Consider the following 15,530-nt stretch of genomic DNA (forward strand, 5'->3'; position numbering starts at 1 on the left):
ATTGAGCAAACTACGTCCTTGCCTGCATGTGTTTAAACTAAGACAGGCTGTTCATTGATCAGGGATATTGTAGAATGGTGTTTCTCACACTTTTATGTGTGTGTGAATCACCTTTGCATCTTATTAAAATGTGAGATCTGAATCAGCAGGTCTAGGGTGGGGGCTGGTATTCTGCATTCCTAGAATGCTCCCAGATAACGCTGAGGCTGTCCAGGTACCACACTCTGAGTAACCAGGTTGCAGAGGAATTTTTGCACTAGGTGTGAAAAACAGCCTTAAGGTCCCTTCCATTCTAGAACATTCAGATTTTGTGATGTTATACATCTGTGAATGGTAATTGTGTTGAAGCCACATTGTAACTGAGTTATCTAGAGCAAATGACCTAACCTCTTACCTTGCTTTGATAGATTCTGCAAAGCATTTTTGAAGAAATGAGTACTTTTAACAGCTAAATCCAAAGTCCTCAGATGGAAGCGGAACTACTTCAACAGAGGGTTTCATTTCCTAATTGGCTAAACATCTGTTCCAGTTCTGAGCACAGATTTATCTTTATCAAATACTGATTGGTCTCTGGCTCCTGCCGGCTGCTGTGTCCTGGTGTGTCGGGGAACAAAGCAGGGCAGCTGTGGGAAGTCAGGAAGCCTCAGGAGGAAGGCCACGAAGGGCTGAGAGGCAGAAAAGAGAGAAGCATATGTTTCTGGCAAGCACAGGCAATAGAAAACTTTACTGGCTTAATAGCTGGATAGAACCAGATCCAGGACTAAGAAGAATCTTAAAGATCACCGGATCCATTGTCCTTCATTTTCAGATAGTGAAACAAAGGTTTTGTGGGAGGTGATGATCTTCCGGAGGTAACACGTGCAGATGATGTCAGAACTGGAAACCAGGCCAGCTAGGTCCTGGTCCAGTGCCCAACCCCAGCCATGCCTGCCTCACACCTCCTCCTGAGGACCCCCACCCCGGGAATGCTGCTCAGCCTTTCCACGGCAGGTTTTCTTCATGCTTCAGTTGCCCCCAGGGTAAGGAGGGTTGAGGAAGATTCCGAGGTGACAGAGAGCAATAAACTATTGTTCACTCAGGTTAATTTCTCAGGTCGAAGCTGCTCCAAAAGATCTAAAAAGTATTTCCACATCATTCACCTTGCTCTCTGTCTTTGCTTTACAAATATGTCAAACAGCAAATGGGACCCAAACACCTATGGTCTTGACACCCTCTCACGAGCCAAGGGCCAGAGTTAAGCCCTGGTTCTCAATACTTCTCCCCTGTAGTCTCCTGGGTTCTCTCCTACATCCTTGCCCTTTTCTATTTGTGCCCGGTCCTCATCTCAATAAGAATCAGAATTAAAAGGTGTTCTGACATTAAAAGGCATCCCCACTTTTCTTTCTGTGAGGATTGGCTCACAAAAGAGCAACGGGGTAACTTAGAAGCTTTGGAGGAGAGAGGGAAAGCTTTCCAGAATTATTTCAGATCCAGAAATTCCCATTTCCCCCAAATTCTATGTCTTCCTGCTGGTTGAGAGCTTGGACACTTTTGGAAGAGAATCAAAAGTCATGAATCCACACTAACATGAAATGAATAGCATCAAGACCTGTCCTGAGAGGCTGGCCCCTAGGTGACCTCCACTTAACTGCTAAGCCTTTTCTACATGGGAAGGTTGTCTGTTTGAGTTTTTTACAATATGCTGAGAACTTATGAATGCAGTTTTCCACTCCTGGCTTCCTATATTCCATACAGCAGTTCAGGAATGAAATCTTATCTCTGCATATGACCTAATGTTCTCCGGCACCATGTGGCTCTACTTCTCACTTTACAAATTTGCTGAAGAAAGAATCAACAGTAGTAGCCATCCATCATTTAAACAAAAGAAGATGCATTACTTTTTGCCATAAAGTTGTAGCAACAGATATTCAACAAAAGAAGAGTCCCTAACTAGTGGTATTATTGAGCGTCTTCTAGGATCATGCATTTATTAGCCACTATGACTCAGCTCTGATGGTCGAGCCTCCAGAGTACAGCCAAAATTAAGAATTCAGAGGCTGCTACTCAAAGATGAGGTGGTGTATGATTCTCTGTATTGAGTTGTTTGGGTAATTTTTCAGTTTCCATAGAGCTGAAGGGCTGCCACCCATTTATAAATGTAGCCAGGTCTGTGACACACAAGGGTGGGCAGGGAAGCCAACTGCAGGCAGCAGGAACAGTTTGAGCAAGCTATTGGCATTGTCACATTGATTATCACCTATAAGGCACTGGAAAAGCAGAAGGGGCTGAGGGGAACAACACATTGCTCTTCTCTATCTTTTGCGGAGACATCTCTCCAACATCAGTTTATATTGAAAATTGGTTCCATGTTTAGACCAATGCACTAGAATACATGGCAGAGTAAACATTTTACCATACAAGTTGACATGGCAAATGAGTTAAGCATTGGAAACAGATCACATGGACCCTTCAAACATAACCTAGTAAATCCTGCTGCCAGCCTGCAGTCCTGTGCTTGTTATCCCTTCTTCAGCTTCAGCATCACAATGGCAGGCAATAACAGAGCCAATGTCAGAACACAGCACCCCACAGAGAGGAGAGCTCCCCAGAGGTTGAGTAAAAGAAGGATGTACGTCAATGTCTTGGGTATGACCAGCTGGGGCCGGTGTCATGGGTGGTAAAGGAATTTACCAAGACGAGTGTAGGTAAAGAAAGGCAGCTTTATTAGAGAAAGTATGAAAATATGTTACAAGATTGCAATGGGCAGCACAGCAGAGAAGAGTCTCCAAATAGGCAGGGGCTGGAGGGAAGTTTTATAGGGTCATGCTTGCTGGGGGGATGGCCAGAACATACAGAACAAGGCTATGCAGCTGGGGCTACTTGTGGACTTAGGTCTTGTGCCTGTGGGTTGTTTGTGATTAGCTGTTTCTTACAATAACTGTTCATTGTTCTCCCCCACCTGGGGCCCTCCCCCACCTGGGCCCCTTCCTCATTGTTGCTTACTTATCAGGACTCCACAGTCAAGACTACAGCTGTCCTCAGCAGTTAGAAATTCTCTTCAGGGTATTTTTCATGGAGGCCTTGGTACTTTTCCACTGCCTCAGAACAGGCCAAGTCCTAGGGGATGACCACAGAGAGGGAAGATTGTGTAGAAAGATCAATGAGAAATGACCACTCTGGTTTTGCTTGTGGCTGCAAAGTTAGAACTAAGAGCCCTCTTATCCATATTTGCATACAATTTTCTGAGTTTGCTTTAATGGATATGACATTTCATTAATTCTGATTCATTGTGTACTCAAGCCAAAACACATGCAGTTTAGCTCCATTTACTGACAGAAAATAGATGCTGAAAAATCCTAAGTCAGAGTAATAACTGAAGGTGTGTAATTACTCATTACCCAATCAGCTACAAGGTTCAGGGGGCAAGAATGGTTTGGAGATAAATTGCAACTTTTGTGAGTGAATCCGACAGTCTGGGTTACTAGGTGTGTTTCTTGTGATTAATGACACAAGGAAGAAAGGTTTAGAAAAAGTGTTTCCACTGATTCTGCTACTTCTAGGCTGACCCTTAAAATGTTTTTACCAGTTACCAAGGAAAACATAAATTACAGTAGCAAAGTGTGAATTTTATAAAAAAACATTAAAAAATATTACATCCATAACTTCCTACTCCAATTAAAAAGAAACTCAAAATGATAAGTTTTAGGATGATGCCAGAATGGGTCATTCAGCTACAGATCTCAACTTTCTCAGAAAATGTACTTACTAAAGAAAAAACCAACACAGTTGGAGCTATTTATCATGGTCAATTAATGTAAAAGTTTAAATATAGCACAGTTGCTGCATGGGTTCTGACACTGTTCAACATTTCTACAACTTTTATTATATATTAGTATATTAATAAAATAATAAATTATTCTAATTTAATTTTCTAATTATTCTAACTTTCAGATTTCTAGGGGTCAAGTGGGCACTTGGCAGATAACTCATGAAATGGGTCCCAGAGAACCTTTCCCAGGTTCCTCTCCTCCATTCACATTGTGATTGGGAATGCTGTGTTAAGATAACCACACACACACACACACACACACACACACACACCCCAAAACACTAAGAAGCAGAACCTGACAGTATTCTTTGCACTGACAAATGGAAGAGCCTGATGGGGCTGAGATGTAGGGAGAAGTCTAATTCACTAGGGATTGTTGAGGAAGGTTTCACACAGAAGGCAAGGCTTGCATGGGTCCTTGAGGATGAGCTGGGATAGGTTCCAGAGAGACAACAACTTGAACAGTACGGTGGCAGAAATAACCCTGATTTGGGGGAGAGGAAGTATTTCAGTAAGTTGATGGTAAGATAATTCTTATTCATAAAGATCAGATGAAGCCCCATTGGGGTCAGAGGAGGATGGAGTGAGGTTCTGAATGTGAAGACTGTGAATTGAATGCAGAACCACACGAGTTTGACTGGAGATATTGACAGTCTACATGGTTCTTCAGAAACATTGGTCTCAAGCCCTCTCCTTGAAGGATTGGAGTGGTGGGATGATAGAGTCAGGAATATCTGTTCTATGTTCATGGTAGTGGGGCAATGATTAGAACCTCAACAAGAGGAGTGGTAAAGGCAAAAGAGAGGTGTGAACCAGAAGCCACGAAAAGGGATCCAGGGACTGGATAAACAGGTACATGAGGTGAAGACAGGAGATGTTACAGCTGGCTCTGAGACCTTTAACCTGACCAGGAAGTCAGGAAGAAGAACCAGCTTTAAAGTAAGAAATACTTTTTTTTTTTTTTTTGCAGGGAGATGTGCTATAGAGAATGGCAAGTGTGGGACAGCTGTGCAAGTAGGCATCTGGATCAGGAAGCTGTGAATGTGGGACTGAAGCAGAAGTGAGCACCCAGAGGTAGGTCTGGGCACAGACAGCGACTAGCTCGGTGTGGTTACATTGAGTCCAGCACCACATACACTTCCCTCAATACCACTGCTGAAGCCTCCTATGTGCATTCTTCATGGGCAGGAATTCCTTTCCCAACCTGTCCTTACTATGCAGCCCTCATTCTGAACAAACACAGGACGGGCAGCCAGAAAAGATGTCAGCATCTATTTATGGAGGACAAGTAGAGCCATGTGTGGAGAGAAATGGTCCTGTTAATATTCTGTTGAGAAGGTCCAGCAGATGGTCCAATGGGGCAGATGTGGTTTAAGGAGTCACTATAGTTGATTTGTGATTAATGTAAGCATCGAATTTGAGAGTCATAGGACCCTTTGAGAGCATTCAATCGGGTGTTTTAAAACATTTTTAGTCATGGAAATCATTTTAAAAATGAAAATTAATATGGAACTGTAAACAGCTAAGCTGCTCCTGTTGGGGGCTGGGGATGGGAGTTTGCAGAACCCAGGAGACACCTCCATGAAGTACTGTTTGTTCTGGTGCAGCTGTCCTATCTTAGAAAAGGGGCTACTGAAGCCAGATTGGGGAGCCCAGAAAACACAGCCCTACTGGGACTGCGACACAGAGCTACAGGCCCCCGGGCTAGGACTACCACACTGCTCCAGAAAAAGAGGGAGGGGCCCCAACCCTACTCTGTATTACATCACCGCAGGATATATACAATAGAATATTGTTGAAAGTCCCCTTAAAAAGTCAATAAAAACACACTGCATATCTTTACCAACCACAGAAAAAATTTTAAAGGGCAGAGTTTATCCTCAGAGATGGGACAGAGGCCAGGAGGAGGGAGTGTCAGGTCAGGGCAGGTACTCTAGGGTTCAACCTCTCCTCCAGTGCCAAATCATAGGGTGAAGCCAACATCCACAGAATCTGCCAGGTGCCCCAGGGCAGAAGCGACACCTCTCTGGTTCCCTTAGCTCCACCAGGTTGTTTTCAGCATTCAGCTTCCAAGTAATCTTTGTGCATTTTGTAGCATATCCCTCCCTGCAGTATCCCTGCTTGAAATTTCACCCCCAACAAAGTGTCCTGCAGAGCCTAGCACTGCACAGCTCTGGCTTCAGGGAGAGGTTGCCTGGGGCCTTCTCCCATTTTGAGAAGAAAGCAAGAGTCTAATTTGCTGTGAACTGTCATGAGCAATAAAACGTTCATTAACTTTAATTGTAAACACTTTAAGTCCCAATCATTGCAATGAAAGGATAAATTGAAAAATCAAGAGTTAAGTACCCTTTTAAAATTTCATATCTTCTATCTTCACCTGGCCTTTTAAACCAGACAAAGTCAAATTAAACAATGCATAGAGTGCCTCCCCACAACTCCATCTGAAAAAAACCTCACCCACCCAACTTTCAAGGTCCAACTCAGATAGATGCTCTCTCATTTGGAAGGAATCTGCCCATTCGTGGTACCCAAAAGCACGTTTCTGGTACTCCTAATAATGGAACTTATTTTTGTCTTGTATTGTGTTTTATTTGTCCCAATTAGACTGAGTTACCTGTCAACAGATACCACACATCTTTCTCATCACCATCATTTCAGCTCCAGCAGTAGTGTCTCCTGTGCATATAGTGCTCCAAAATAATTGCAGATGGATCAAATGAATGGTTTATTTTTTGTTAGAAAATGTATTATGAAATACTCAAAAATGCATGAATTTGTTTAGCCTATATCTGAAACTGGATTACACATCATTCTGAAGAATTCTAGTAGCACATACATCATTTTGCTTTGCAGTCTCACACCTAACACTATCCAGTTATATATTTGCTACCTTGATATTTACATACTGCAGTGGAGTACCTAAGTTAAGATACCCAATTTTACACATTAATTTAAATTCTTCCTTGTTTATGCCTATGAAAATTCTTTAGTTCTGTATAACTAGGCTTCAAGAAAAGGCATGGTCAATGACTTCTGAGGAAAGAATATTTGAGACAAATACTTAAAATCTATGTGTTTTAATTCAAAAGCAGGTATCCAAGTCATCAAAAATGTCCATTCACTTTTCTATGGAAAAAATTAAGTGGTTATGTGCCCTGATTTGGGGAACTTAACCTGTTAGCCAAATCAAATGGCACAAGTCACGTAATTTCTGCTTTATTCTTACTGTGATTAGAATAGCAATTGAAATGGCCCCTCCATAGATTACAAGGTCTTCATTTGTGCAAATGATGACTGACTCTTTCTGCCCTCAAACTACTAAGATTAATTATGTACAATGCCTTGACTGAATGATCTCTCACAAACCAGCCTACTTTTGTGCTGGTATATCTAGTCCTACAGCAGAGTCAGTGAATGTTATCAGAATAAGAACTCTGCTGCTTAGAAAAAAAGAAGGCAAAATGGCTTTGTGATGTATCTACTTGGGTAGGCTGAACTACACTTCCCAGAGTTCCCTTTATTGTACATGTCTGGATAGAATAGGCACAAGGGAGATTCTCAGGAAATTTTGGACAGAGGGTAGAGGGAAAACAGCAGCCGTTTTGTAGCATACACACATGGTTACTGACATGCTGATGTGCCTCAGTGATGTGAAGCAGTATCAGGCCCAGATGTATCTGTTTTAAGTCTATTACAAAGGTCCCCAGCTTGTACAGGTTACTTCCTCACAAAAGACAGAGGCAACAAGAACAGAAACAGATTTCAGTGCATCATTGTGGGGATCTAGCTTATGTTTGTAGAGTTTCACCTGTGCTCATGGTATTCCGGCCTGCTTGTGATCTTCCTTTCCTGACTGTCTGCCTTGGACTTCAAGATCCAGCATGAGAGGTGGAGACAGTCTAACAAGGACTATTTAACCAGCCCCCACAATTAAAAAAGCCAATTCTTTATAATAAATTGGTACATTGATAATTGATGAATGATAGATAAATAGATAGAAAGATAGATGATAAATCGATTGGTCTCCTGGTTCTGCTGGCTCTGCTTTTCTGGTTGAACCTCGAATGATACAAAAGCTTTCTTCAGAATTCCATGTCATGATGACCGCATGGAGCTATATTTGCATATACATCATACTGGCTGGCTATCTTTTTATATAACTTATAAAAATGTGTAATTGGATAAAGAAAAAAACTATTTAAATTCTATCTTTCTGATGGATATTTAAATTCTATTTTCTTAATGTATTTGGGAAACAGATCTAGATTCAAACCCTGGCTCTGCAGTTGTTTTAATCTGTGTAAACTTGGAATCAATGCCGCTTAATTTCCAACACGCAGTGTTCTTATCAGTACAATGGGGGATAACAATTTTCCTGCCTTATAGAGCTAATATGAAGATTAAGTGCCACAGTGTATGTTAAATTCTGAGTGCACTGCCAAGCATAGAAGGCACTCCCACGACCTTCCTTCATCTTTTAAATCCTACCTATTGTTCCATTTCTTACCTAAAACCTTTTCCAACAAACTCAACCTGCAACGGCCTCCACCTCCTACTCTATGGTGCCACCAACGTTAACATCTTTATGTTCTATATTCTGTGTACCTCATCAGTCTGATGTTATGTTTTCAGATTAGGGAGCAAGTGTTATACTTCCATATCAATAAAAAGAATTGCAGTTGGTTAGTACTTTACCGCTCATGATGTACTGTGACATATATTGCCAACTTGGACCCCCACAGTGAGAACAGTTAACACTTGTGGATATGATAAAGTGGCTGCAGTCTGTAATCAAGGTATATTTTCAAAAGCATTAATCTTATTTTATTGCTTGTAGTCAGGAGCAATTTGAATGGCTATGAACAAGGGAAAGGTACTAACAGATGGGCTGGTTAGTAAATAAATGCCGATAACTCAGCCAATAACTAACTTGACCCACAGAAGTTACTCATCCAGATTTTGGAAAGAAGCAAATAATAAAAGGGTGGAGTAAATTAATATCCTTGGTTTAAGGGTATTGCTGAATTGACCAGCAGTATCCTTGTGACCTGCACCTATTGTAGGAAAATTCTGAGAAGCTGCAGAGTGGAATGTTGTCTTCCTCCTAGCATCAATATGGGGTCCTCCAGCTGACCCAGTATCTGTTACCTTCTTCCAAGGCAGAGATACCCACTTTTGTGGGGAGTAAGTCTCCTTTAAAATGTCAAGAAATTATTTTTCTCTAAATTTTAATATGTATTGATTTATACATTCTACTTAAAAGATTCTATGAATTGTGCAATTCTTTTAAGATAATTTGTATTTTATAAATCACGAATTTATCGACAAATGTATGCATTTCAAAGATTAGTACATAAATGTGCAAGATTTTTTTTCTGCCTGATGCTGCTTCCCATCACTGAGGCACATCAGCAGATCAGTAACAATGTGTGTATGCTACAAAACCAGAAAAAAATAATATGTGCCAGAAGAGTATATGGATTTGTGCCCCTTGCAAAAGCCTCCATGTCCTTCTGGGGTCCCCAGCACCCTCATTGGAAACCAGTACTCCAAGGCAAATTACCCTGACCTGAGGTGCCTAAGACTAAATGAGTGGAAATACACTTTTTAAGCCACTTAGCAGTGTTCACATCTAAGGCCACTGAAAATGGATTAACCTTGGATTTGAAAGAATTGTTTGCCAAGGATCAAGGACTGGTTTTTAAGACTGAAACATGGAGTAGGGATAGATGGGCAATTCTCTCTGTACACAGGTGTAAAGAGTAACATAGCCAAAAGATTGTACTAAGCACAAATCCCATTTAACATCCCATGAATGGTAATGAAAAGAAATTCAGTGAGAGCCTCGTGTCTCAATTGACTATAAGTCTTTTGCTTCTAAAACCAAATTGATAGAAAGTAGAAAACATTTGGAGGCTTCAGGATTAGACAAAGAGTGGAAAGATAAATTCAGTGTGAAAAGTATTGCATCATGCAACTGGAGAAATTCTTCAATTTTTAAAGAGTGATGAACTCTGAAACATCAGCTGTGTCTTAAAACAAGAATTACGGAATTTCCATAGAACATTTCCTAAATCCTTTACCTTTACAAACAGCTCTAGGGAAAATAGTTAATAAAATATTGGGCTTTGTCATTAAAAGGACCTGGAATCAAAACAGGAAATAGACTCCTGCCCAATCTGAACGGTCTGAGGCACTCACACCTAGGTCCTGTTGATGTCTGCATTACCACATTCAAAAACTAAAAATTCTAGAATTAATCATATCAGAGAAAGGAGCCTAAAAGTTTCAGTCAGTCTGAGAAATCCACGTATGAATACATCAGCTCTTCTAACCCTTTCCCTCACTGGCATAACACATTGCCATGGCTTCAATATCATATCAGCATTAATACGTGTAAAATGAAGATCCATTTATTACATAGTGGCTACAGTCTTTGATGAAATGATTTGCATTTGTATATTCCTACAAGATTAGTTTTTATCCCCCTGAGAAGACTAGACCTCTCACCAGATCTCAAATAAGGAAGGTAGGTCTCAATTCTCTCTCAGAGAAAAAACTGCACTGGAAAGATTATTTTTAATTTTCCTGAGTCTTAACTTTCTTTTTGACAAACACTTTTCATCACAGGCCATTATTTGCACAGGAAGTACATTGTCTGTCATGGCAGACAGAGAACTAGGCCTATTCAGATATGGAAAACAATATGCATTCAAATTCCTATTGAATATAATCAAGAGGGCTTGTTTCATATTATAGAGTGATGATTCTGAACCAACTCTAAGATCTCTGGAGCATCTTCTTAGGCCTTCTCAAGACATGTGTGGTCTTGAGAGGGCTCATTAGATTACCTTACTTGACCTCTCAACTTTTTCAGTGAGTGCTCCACCATAACTTAGTATTACTTCTTTTTAATGGCCTCTGTTCTCCGACTGGCCCAAGAAACTCCCTGGGAATATGATATTGTGAGCTAGTGACCATTTTGACCGCTCAACTCTCACTATATGGCAAAAAAATGCATTAGCTAACAAAGAAGGTGAAAGCTGATGGATTCCAGGCCCATTCTGTGTATCTAGAACTATGTCAGGTATTAGAAAGTCTAGAGAAGAAGTGGGGTGAAGGGAGGTAAACACACGACAATTACATACAAACTTCCTCTCTCTATGCTGTGGATATAAACGGAGTTCTTCTAACTAAAAAAGTCCTCTTCTCAAACTTCTGGAGATCCTCAGAGTTGTCTAGGACTCTAAAACTCTTCTCATCTAGTTCTCTAAATGTTTTCCAGCATCAACTTGAACTCCAAGTTCAGGGCCAGATCCTATCAGCATAAGACTTGCTATGTATGGCATGCTCAGAGAAAGGTGACTGTCAGGCAGAAGCAGAGCTCAGGGAGGCCTGGTAGTGACAGCTCAAGAGGGTGACTGCAAACTGCTTGATGAATCTTGCTGAGATCTGTCTTTGCTTTTGGACCAGACTTTCATTTAAAAAATGGCTGGGTAACACATTCAACACAGAGATGGGCACACAAATTGCCCTATCAAATGGTTTCGGGATAATGAAGTCTTGAAGGATAAAAGAGGCCAATGAAGTATAGCCAGAAACAGCAGAAGAGGCAAGGGGTGCAGGCTTCCCTGTTTTGCCTTGGTAGTGGTGAAAAGCAATAGGAATGTGGATTATTCAGTCTTACCCAGCAACAGATGGAACACTCAAATCGAGTAATTAAAGGAGGGATTAACGAAAGATTCTCTGTAAGAGAGCAGGCAGAATGTAGAGAAGATGCAAAGGACATTGCAGTAGCCTGGGGCTGAGAGTGAGTCTTCCCACATCCAGGCCTGAAGTGTCCAGGGGAGAGGACAGGTATAGGAACCTGGAGAAAGAGAAGCAGTGTGGAAGAGCTAACAGGAGATGTGACCTTCCTGCCTAAGACCAACGAACCTCAGGTGACCCTACAAGGCAGAAAGGAAATAATGCCCATAGCATGCACTCTCCTTCCTCCTCCTGCAGAATTCCTTCCAGGGTCCTCACTGGCTGAACCCAACCCAAAGCCAGAGAAAGAAGTAATGGGAATGAGGGGGTGAAGGGGGGCAGGATGGAGTCAGTCCATACAAGCTGGCCTCCAGGAGCACAGAGCATGGATACGGAGGAGGGCTGCCAAAAAAATGCAACTTGAGGATCAAATGGAAGCTATCCAGCCTGGAGATCAGGGAAGGACCATTTGTAAAAAATCCTCAGATAATCCTAATAGTGATAACCTGAGACTTATGCTAAAGTATTATACATGTATTCACTCATTTAATCCATTTTTTTTAGGCTCAGCTGGTGGAGTTGCCACCTTCTCTCTAGCTGACTGATTCCTTCCCTGAGGTTGCTCAGAGCCCTCAAAGCATGGGACCACATACTTACCAGGAAGAAGAACTGCAGCTACAAATCAGAAGTGAGCATCACACAGCGAGGAACGCCTGCAGGAAACTAGACTGCAGCAACCATAGTTCAAAGCATCAATTCCAATGCAGAAGGGCAGCTCTGTAAAGGAGCAGTGGTTTAAAACCTCCACACATCTGATGCCACTGTGGAGCATGTATTTGGTTTATTTAACACAAAATAGACTGTTCTAGACCATTCCTTTCACACTCGTTACTTTAAGCAGTATGTTCTAGGCCACAAAGCCCCAGAGAGCAGTCACATATTGTGAACAATGTCATGTGAGCTTGGTCCTGTGTGGGACACAGCCAATAGGGAGTAGACATCAAGGGCACTGGCACTGTTGAGAAGTTGACCCCAGAAATGAAATCTTGATTGTGCGTAGCAAGGGCTGAATGGAAGCCCGAGCCCCCTTCAGAGCCATGCACAGGAGAAGACCGCAAAACAAGATCGACAGCTAAGGCTGGCCTCTGAAGCATGATGAGAAACTCTTCTAGGAAAGGCAGCAGATCCATTTCTCACGTATCTGAAAAGGAAAATCTTGGCACTCCAAGACTAAAGCAATGTTGAGCAGGAAGTCAAAGAAGAACGATGAACTCAAGATGGCTGGTCTTTTCATTTTCCTGTTTCATAAATAGTCTTTGGGTTTCTGCAATAGGCCAGGAATGGTTCCTATTGTCATGACTAGAGATATGGATAATGCAGCTGGCCAGAGTATAAGCTGTGAAAACAACTCCAAGAGATGCAATTTACATTATCCCCCAAATCCCTGGACTGTATTTGGTCCCACATTTGTGACTTTAATAGCCTGCATACTCACTGAGCAATGGAACATCATAAACTTCTTTTCAAATGAGAAAAATCATAATTGTTCTCAAAAGCAAATATTCAATACTGAAATTAGACTTGCTTGACAATTTAGATGGATTTTTTTCACTGCCTTATGCTTTCAGTTTCCATGAAAAACTTTCTTACTCAACCTCCAGAGATTCCAAGCTTTTGCCATATTGCCCCCAATATTATTAACATTTTAATCTTGCTTTAATTAACTCTTGCTCCAATGGGATAAAACTGACAGAATTGGAGTTTGCAAACCAGAAGCTGAAAATCTGGCACACTTGATTAGCAGCTCAAAACAACTGTGGAGACAAGGGCAAACCTCTAAGCAAACACAACCACAAGGAGAGGAGCTGTATGAAAGCTCTGTCAGTTCTGCCCCTCTGCCCACTCCCCACCTGCCAGAGCCTGTCCATCATTATTCCATAGCTGTGGAAAGCCAAGTCCCAGAACCCGAGGTCAGGAGACTCTCATTTGACAGCTAAGGGCACCAAGATGTTATCTATCGCACCAAGATGTTATCTATCTCTCAGAAGCTGAAGAAGCCAACACAGTTCTTCAAAAGATGTAAAGTATTAACAGAATTGACACTCTCCTCCACTTCTCTTTCAGCACACCATGTACTCTCCTCTCCTACTAACCTGGTTTTTCACTATTAGTCTCCCTTGCTTGTTCCTTTATCTTTCCCTTGGCTTCTTAACCCCCTGTGTCCCAGGGCTCATTCTTTGGTTTTTCTCTTTCTCTTCACATTCATTCCCTTGGTGAACTCATTGGTCTTCTGGCTTTAAACAGAATTTTTATATCAGTAACTCCTAAATCTACATATTTCTTTTGGAAGATTTCCTCCCCACCCAGATAGCTACATATGTACTTCTCAATTTCCTCCAATTGTTTTCAAATGCTACTTTTTATTGAAGACTACATTGACTACTTAATTTAAAATTTCATTCCCTTGCTATCCTTCAGAGAGTAGAAGTAAGAATGTTCAATATCACCGTCGCTATTCAGCGTCATATAGGAGGTTCTAGCTAAGGAAATAAGGCAAGAAAAATAAATAAAAGCCATCCAGGTTGGAAAAGAAAAAGGGAAATTATTTCTATTTGCAGATGACATGATTTTACATATAGAAAATTCTAAGTAATCCACAAAAAAATCTTTCAGTGCTAAAAAAGAGTTGAGTTTTATTTTTATACACTAGCAATGCATGACCCAAAAATGAAATAAAAAAATTTTAATTACAATAGCACATGAAAAATATTTAATATTATTAGTCCTTAGAGAAATGCAAATCATAACCACAATGAGATACATCCCATATCATTAGGTGACTATAATAAAAAAGATAAACAATAACAGGTATCGATGACAATATGGAGAACTTGAACCTTCATACACTGCAGCTGAGAATGCAAAACCATGCAATTGTTTTGGAAAACAGTTTGACAGTTCCACAAAAATGTTAAAACAGAGTCATCATTTGACCCAGGAATTTCACTCCTTGGTATATACTCAACAAAATTAAAAATATGTGGCCATATAAAAACTTGCACATGAAATCTTTAGAAACCTTATTCCTCATAGCCTAAAGGTAGTAACAATCCAAATGTCCATCAATTAATGAAAAGATAAACAATATGTGACACATCAATAGAGTAGATTATTATACAGCCATTAAAAGTTACAAGAGGGATTAGCCATGAAAATATTAAGATAAGTCAAGCTTGCCCAACCTGCAGGCTGCAGGCTACATGCACCACAGGACAGCTTTTTTTTTTAAATTTTATTATTATTATACTTTAAGTTTTAGGGTACATGTGCACAATGTGCAGCTTTGTTACATATGTATACATGTGCCATGTTGGTGTGCTGCACCCATTAACTCATCATTTAGCATTAGGTATATCTCCTAATGCTATCCCTCCCCACTCCCCCCACCCCACAACAGTCCCCAGTGTGTGAGGTTCCCCTTCCTGTGTCCATGTGTTCTCATTGTTCAATTCCCACCTATGGGTGAGAATATGTGGTGTTTGGTTTTTTGTCCTTGTGATAGTTTGCTGAGAATGATGGTTTCCAGCTTCATCCATGTCCCTACAAAGGACATGAACTCATCATTTTTTATGGCTGCATAGTATTCCATGGTGTATATGTGCCACATTTTCTTAATCCAATCTATCATTGTTGGACATTTGGGTTGGTTCCAAGTCTTTGCTATTGTGAATAGTGCCGCAATAAACATACATGTGCATGTGTCTTTATAGCAGCATGATTTATAATCCTTTGGGTATATACCCAGTAATGGGATGGCTGGGTCAAATGGTATTTCTAGTTCTAGATCCCTGAGGAATCACCACACTGACTTCCACAATGGTTGAACTAGTTTACTGTTCCACCAACAGTGTAAAAGTGTTCCTATTTCTCCACATCCTCTCCAGCACGTGTTGTTTCTTGACTTTTTAATGATCGC

This window comes from Pan troglodytes, chromosome 12 (genome assembly GCF_028858775.2).
Source record: "Pan troglodytes isolate AG18354 chromosome 12, NHGRI_mPanTro3-v2.0_pri, whole genome shotgun sequence".
In the NCBI taxonomy this organism is placed as follows: Eukaryota; Metazoa; Chordata; class Mammalia; order Primates; family Hominidae; genus Pan; species Pan troglodytes.